The following is a 7,274-nucleotide window of genomic DNA, read 5'->3' on the forward strand; positions in this document are numbered from 1 at the left end:
TCTCTAGTGAGAGCGAGTATTGTCGGCAACCAGTTTTTCTTCGGCAAACGTTCCATTTGAACTGCATGTAAATCTGCTGTTCTATTATCGGCAACTCGAAATCAGCTACAATTTGTAGTGCGTGTGTTGCATTTCAAGAAAACCTTGCTAGATTGCTTTTTCTCAGTGGTAAAAATATAGTCAAATTGAAGCTGAAGGCATAAAGAATCGTTTGCATGCATTCAGCGAAGTGTTTTCGTAAGAAAATCCTCTGAAAATAGTGTTTCAATTTGGGTTGCCGAAAGTAGTCTGTCATGCCGAAGCCGTCATTTCCCCTAGTTCATCCATGAGCGCCTCGAAAGGGAATCAACACTGTCAGAAATGACGATTGACTTAGATTTAAAAGGGCTACAGCCCAACTAACGGGAGCCTAACTAGACCGTAGCCTACTTAAAGATTGCCCAACGAGCGAAATTCAGCTGTAATGGGACAACCAGTTTTGCTGTTTCCCCTTAATGTTTGTAACATTTACTAAATCAGACAATATTGAAATGTAGCTGAGGAAACTCCCGATACAATGCAGTCATTGGGACTTCTTACGGATGTCACTTCATGGTGAAAACTTGAAGTGATACCCATTTGATTTGTACGGCAATCACGGCTCTTATTCACTTACTTATCACTGTGTAGTGTCACCTGTAAGAGGGGCTGTTCATAAACTACGTAGACAGAGTTTGAGGGGGGGGGGGTTGGCAATTATCCACAGCCCATTAAAATAAAAAAAAGGAAGGACAATTGTCTTCGCAGCGGGAGGGGGGGGGGTCAAGAATCCCAAAAAAAACTGTCTATGTAGTTAATGACAAGGCCCATTATCTATTTTTTTTAAATTTGGCTACTAAGACCGTTCTGTGTCCAATGAAATCTACATGATTACTCACTAGACTGATACAAAATTTGAATTTTTCGCTCCACAGTGTTCAAACGGTTTCAAATCGGGTCCTGATTAGCCTCCGAAAGTTTAACCTGATTTGATAAGAAACTGACTTGGATCAAACCATTTGAAGTTTATATTGAAATTACTATAAGAAAACCAAACTTTTTGTTCATTGTCTTCTAGCTTTTTTCCATATTGTACTGTTAACAAGTTCTATTGCTATTATTATGGGTATTTTTATCAGCTACAGCTTTGCAGAAAATCGTTTTTCAGGCAAACGTCAAATTAAATAGTTATTAATTGTTTAAGAGATTGATAATCTTATGGCAAGATTAAGCAAGTGTATTGTGGGCTACACAGTATTCTCTAGTGTGACATAGTAGCCATAATTTGTGTCCTCTATTCTACGCGCCATAAACACCAATGTTGCCTGCTAAACAGTTGTTTGAGCATAATCATAAGACATCAGTAACTGGAATCATTAATAATTTTTGTTCCTTACACTATATCGAAAAGTGATCTTCAACAAAGTTGTAGCTGAGAAAATTTTCAACAAGCTCAGTTATCATTTTCTAAAGTAGAGTGAACTGGTGAATTATGAGATTGATATGAACCGAAATTAAGGTTTCCCCATAGTAATTTCCATATATAAACTTCAAATGGTTTGTGCCAAGTCAGGTTCTTACTAATGGAGTTCAAATTTTGGGAGGATAATCAGGACCCAATTTGGAACCGTTTGAGCACTGTGGAGCGAAAATTTCAAATTTTGCATCAGTCTATTACTCACACATATGTCATGTGATATACATATATAATTCATCGATTTTGTTGGAAAAATATTATGTGAGTTATCAATAGAACTATGTATAATCTTTTTTCAGTGAATGACAGATTCCTATCACTACGAGTTTTTTGCAGCACAAATCTCGGACCCTGTTGTGACATCGCTCATGAGATTGGAACTCGATGTCAATCATACAAGGTCTGGAACAACTGACAGCTTGCTGTTGGTAGAAGCAGAAATGTTGTAAACATTACTGAGCAAGCGAATGACAAAGTCATGTCAGCACAAAATTTCATACTGCGAAATGCAGACGTGACGTCAAAGAAAACAGCTTTTCCGCGAAAAAAGATAAACGTTGTGATGATATACTAAACATTGTCACATTTCACTAATACCAAAAATCCAGTTGGGTCAGACCTTGTATGATTGACATTTATTGGGCCTCTCTGTTTGATACATTGCAGAAAACGTGGAGTTCCTGTTTCATTGTTGTTTGTTTAGTGGGACCTGATATTTGTGATCTTAAAATGTCGAGGTGATATGAGGATCAATCGGAAATGAGGTTTCCATAACGATGCCTTCGAAAAACCCGTAACGTTTCCTAGGGTCTGTAGATTATTTTGATTGTAAATAGGTTGAAAATAGGGTCACCGGAAAGAGTCGTTACACGTTCTTTTATGTTATGTTTGTTGGTTTACCAGTGGCTTAATATGATGTGGATATGGATATGGAACCACCACTCCCTGTAGCAAGACAACTGTCTGTAGACTGTGGACTATCCTCGCTGTTCGACTTTATCAAGTTTAATAGCCTCTAATTGTACTCAACCTGCCAAAAACGGCTTTGGATGAATCCGTGGGCAGCATCGTCTACGTGCATCCACGGGATAAATGAGAATCTCCTTCCAACAACAGGATCATACAAAAAACAGGCCATCCAACAGAAGGATGCCCCAATGAGTGGGGAGAAGAGCCCACCCTCTGTTCACGAAATGTTAAAGACAGGGAGTTGGCATTTCCACCCTCTCCATCCATTTCGCTTCACCTGGACCCTCCCTTACCCAGCATATAATGTTTCATATAATAATGGAATGAAATTTAGGAGAAAAATAAAGGAAAGATCTCACCCGATATGTTGGAATCCATGACATCAGGATGATTTCATAGAGCTCCTATAGATATGCTGCCGCTAATTCTTCAACCGGTGTTAAAAACAGCACTCTTGCCTTTCCTTCCCCACACAGTAGCGTTAATCCCCATCAACCACGAAACACACTCTAGCTGCTCCAACTAGAGGGATTTCAGCAGTATGAATGTGGGGTCGTGGCATAAACATGGACCTAGATAGCCATGAGACCGTCCTCTGGAAGATCTTGAACATCCGTAAAATTGAGCTGTGATATAAGCAGTGTTGGAAAAATATTAAAAAATCAAATCTCACCAAAGCCCAAGATCACGGATGATTTTCGTTGACAAAAATCGGCAAGCACACAACTGCGGTTGATATTGCAAGCTGTGATGTCGCAGCTCGGAATATCAAGCTAACAAAACTCACCAGCTGCAAATCTCTCCAAACTGTGGTGAGATTGATAGCGAATTCGTTTATTATTCAGTTCCAACCTGGATCGGGTATCAAGATTGGATCTGCTTGTTTTCTGACAAACGTCAGTTTGCTCGTTTGTTTTTAAAACCTAGCTCAGGTTGAGATTCGCACTGACAAAAAGCTCGGTTTGGTTGGAACTGGTTCCAACTAGAGGTGGGCAAAACAGCTCATCTGGCTGAGTGGAAAAAAAACCCATCCAGCTCACTAAAGGGAGCCGATTCTTTTGAACAGCTCTTCAGCTCACATTGAAATAATAGAAATTATGACACAACTTCAAAATCGGAAAATTAATTAGTGGTTTACGATTTTATGCAAATCGTAAAAGTAGTCTTAACCAATAAATCCGTACCTTACAACATGGCTTTACTTTTCAATGGAAAACGCTACTAACGCAACAACTGATCAACCATCGCGTAAACGAAAAAGCGCGCAAAATGTGCCAAAAACATAACAGTGAAACAAAAAATGTATGCGATAGAGCTACACCTATGTCACACGCGATGATATGATTCACATCGTGACACACGATGTTACGCCTTTTTTCAAGCTATGCAATCCAGTCTACATTCATATTTTATTTCTGATGTTAATTCTCCAGCATAATTTCTCTCACTATTCTCGGCATCAGCTCCAGATCATCAGCTTGGATCCGGATCCGAAGCTGAATCGTGAAGAATCGAGAATGGAAAAAAACGAAGAGCTAGACGGATCCGAGAGTTGTTATCCTAAACAGCTCCCAGTGAATAATCATTCGAGTCAATGATTCGGATCCGGAGCTGAGCTGATAAGCTGGAGAGCTGCATTTCGCTTTTCGGTTATTTGTTTTTGTGCGGATCTTCCACTCCCCCAGAGAATGACGGGAGGAGAGGTGAGAGCACATATACTAGAGGAATAACATCAGCAATAAGCGCATGTACATACTTCTCTCTCTCTCTCCCAAACAGCCACTTGGAAGTTTGCTTTTACCGTTGGTGCTATCGAGCAGTAGGCACATGTTGTATTAGGCGCGCGTCTTGGTTTACGCGGTAATGAGTCGTTTTTTTAAACGTTCCGCTATAAGTGATGGATTGAATTGTTTAGACTTGTGATATCAGTGAGCTGATGAGCTGCGATTCCTAAAAAATGAACTGCGGGTCATCAGCTCACTTTAGAGAATCGGTCTATAGAACAGCTCGGGAGCGGATCGCCCATCTCTAGTTCCAATCCCGATAATAAACGAATTCGCTATGAGTTTCATGACTTTTGCTTTACACCCGAACGCAACCGAAACATCCACAGCGGCTAGCAGCAGTCACAGTCATTGGTGAAGATAAAAAAGAGATAGCATTATTATACTATCTCTTTCTAAGAAAACGAGGTGCAACGGAATCATTATTGCGTCGATTCAACTCTCAGCTTCTGTCGAGACTTCAACTAGAACACGTTGTGAATAGTCTCGCAATAGCAAAGGAGGTTGTAAAAATCAACATCAAGCATTATATTTTGCTCCAATATCACGCGTGATATTGAGAGCGTATGAGAGCAGTAAAATATAAATTTGCTAATGATCATGCCGTCACTGGACATAAGAATTGTTCTGGAGTCATAAACCTGGATGGCAACACCTGGAAAAATGCCCAGTCCACGACAGTGATCATGCTTTCATAACGAATATACATTGTATACGGGGGAACATAAACTCGTCTAATTTTGCATTGCAAATGCTATGTTAAATTAGTAGAGGTACACGCAAACCAAAAATTTATTACATTCAATGTTAGTTGCTTTTCCTATCATCCTCCACAGAGAATGATATAAGTTGACCTCGCAGACAATGTAATGGTTTTTTTTTTTATTATTTCGTGTTCTACCTATGCAATCGACTATATCACCAAACTTTTTATTTATAACATTGTAGAACGACGACACACTGAGGCAAATAACCATAAGAAATTCATAAGGCTCGACTTATAAACGACACATATGAATTTCATTGATTTACTGTTTAACGACTTTGTAGTCAATTTAATTGTTTATGTGAAAGTTTGAACATACTGACAGGTAAGCACATATCATCGCTAAAAGACGTGTATGAGAGAAAATAAGCCAAACAATCTAAGGGCACCGGTGGGATTACAACGGTACAATGGTAGACCTATATGGTGTATGGATGTATTTGACTAATGATATTTGAGTTTCCAATCCGTTTTTTTTTTTGTTTTGCTCTGTTCGGGACCTAACACAACTACGATCAGTAATTTGATCTATTGTAGTTATATCCAGTGATGCCACATATACAGATTTATCTGTAATTATACAGATTTTTTTCAATATTTTGATACAGATATCTGTATATACAGATTATAGAATTTTGAAAAATATACAGAATTTTAAGATTTTTCAAATAAAGGGAATATATTTTGTATTGCTTTTTATATTAATTAATTCCGATTACTAATCGTTTCTTCCTTTTGTTTGAGCAGCTTGAATTAAATCTGAGCATCAAACCCAAATCGTTTTTTGAATTAAAAAATTATTATTGTTTTAGCTTCGAATGGACTTCTCAACAAACATTGAAAGCTGAATAAGAGCTTATTCAGGTAAAAATTTGCTTCTTCCGCTAAAAGAAATGGATTGTTCAGCTGTTAATAAGCTCAAATTGTTTGTTGGGTTGGAATCTTTCGAATGGCTTCTGATGATCAGATGTTCTGATTTCTCGTTGGAAGGAATATTAGTTTTCCTTTCTATTTGTTTAATCAACCATGTCACATGGTGACAGATACGAAGGTTGATTAAATTTATTTGTCAACTCGGTAAACAAGCCATTTTAGAAAACCCACAGAGTAGTTGATTACAGTTTGTGAGTCGAAGATTCAACTGGATATTTTTATATTTAAAAAGCGTCATTACAGAAATAAAGAATATTGCATGCAATTCGACTAAACTTCCTAACATACATGTGAGTGTATTTTGAAATTAAAGCAACCACAAAGGTAAGCAACTGTAGATTTTTGGTGGACCACTAAGATATCAATGACGAATTAAAAAAAATAAACATTGCGTTAATTTATCGTAGCCTACGCAAACTAACACGACCATCAGGTTGAGGAAACTTTACCTGATGGTGGTGTTAGTTTGCATGGGCGAGCTAAGAGTTTCGATAAATTAACGTTTGAATCTATGTTTACACACGGAGATACGTCACTTTGAAAATTTAACCCTGATATATATTTTTTTAGTTACTGTGCAAGGTTGAACAACAGTGCTTAATATTGGACAGTTTGATGTTTATTAAATATTTTCAGATGAAACTGTACGTTTGTGCATATCTGTATATTTTAATTATCCTGATCCAGCAACTAATGATAATCGTACTCGGTGATTCTAAAAATAAACCGGGTGAATATCGAACTGTTCACAATTAAGCACTGTTCAACTTATGGTGCTTGCCGAGGAGGCGTCACATCTAAATCTCAATTCTAGATGCTCGAAAAATCTCACAATACCGAATCAATCTACGAAAAATCTTCTTTCATTTCTCGCATCTAATTGCATCGTGCATCATATTTTTGCAGGAAATCATCAGAATCGTCATCAATTTTCTTTCTATCTACTCTACCATAAAAATCGGTAAACTATGTTCGAAGTGACAAGTTGACAAATGAACAAAGTCGATCGGATTCATGTCGATGTTGTCAATTTATCAACTTGTCACTCCCAAAATAGTTTACCCATTTTTGGGTAGGTTCAGTTTTGACCGATCTGGGTGGATTCTACCAAAATTTGGGTAGTTTTAAAATAGCGTGTAGAAATTCACTTCACTCATTAAATAAATCACATAACCAGTGGAAAATATCCACGCGAATTTCACATAACTTTCATGTGTTCGGTATTAAACACGACCGGACTAAGTGTCATCTGTTTGATTTCGAGAAAAACAAATTTAAAGTTGGCTTCTTATGTACTTTTGCTCGTTGGGATAAACCCATAGCCCAC

Source organism: Ochlerotatus camptorhynchus, unplaced genomic scaffold, assembly GCF_037179485.1.
Source record: "Ochlerotatus camptorhynchus isolate MF236.1 unplaced genomic scaffold, CSIRO-AGI_Acam_v1.1 ptg000507l, whole genome shotgun sequence".
NCBI classification, from domain to species: Eukaryota; Metazoa; Arthropoda; class Insecta; order Diptera; family Culicidae; genus Ochlerotatus; species Ochlerotatus camptorhynchus.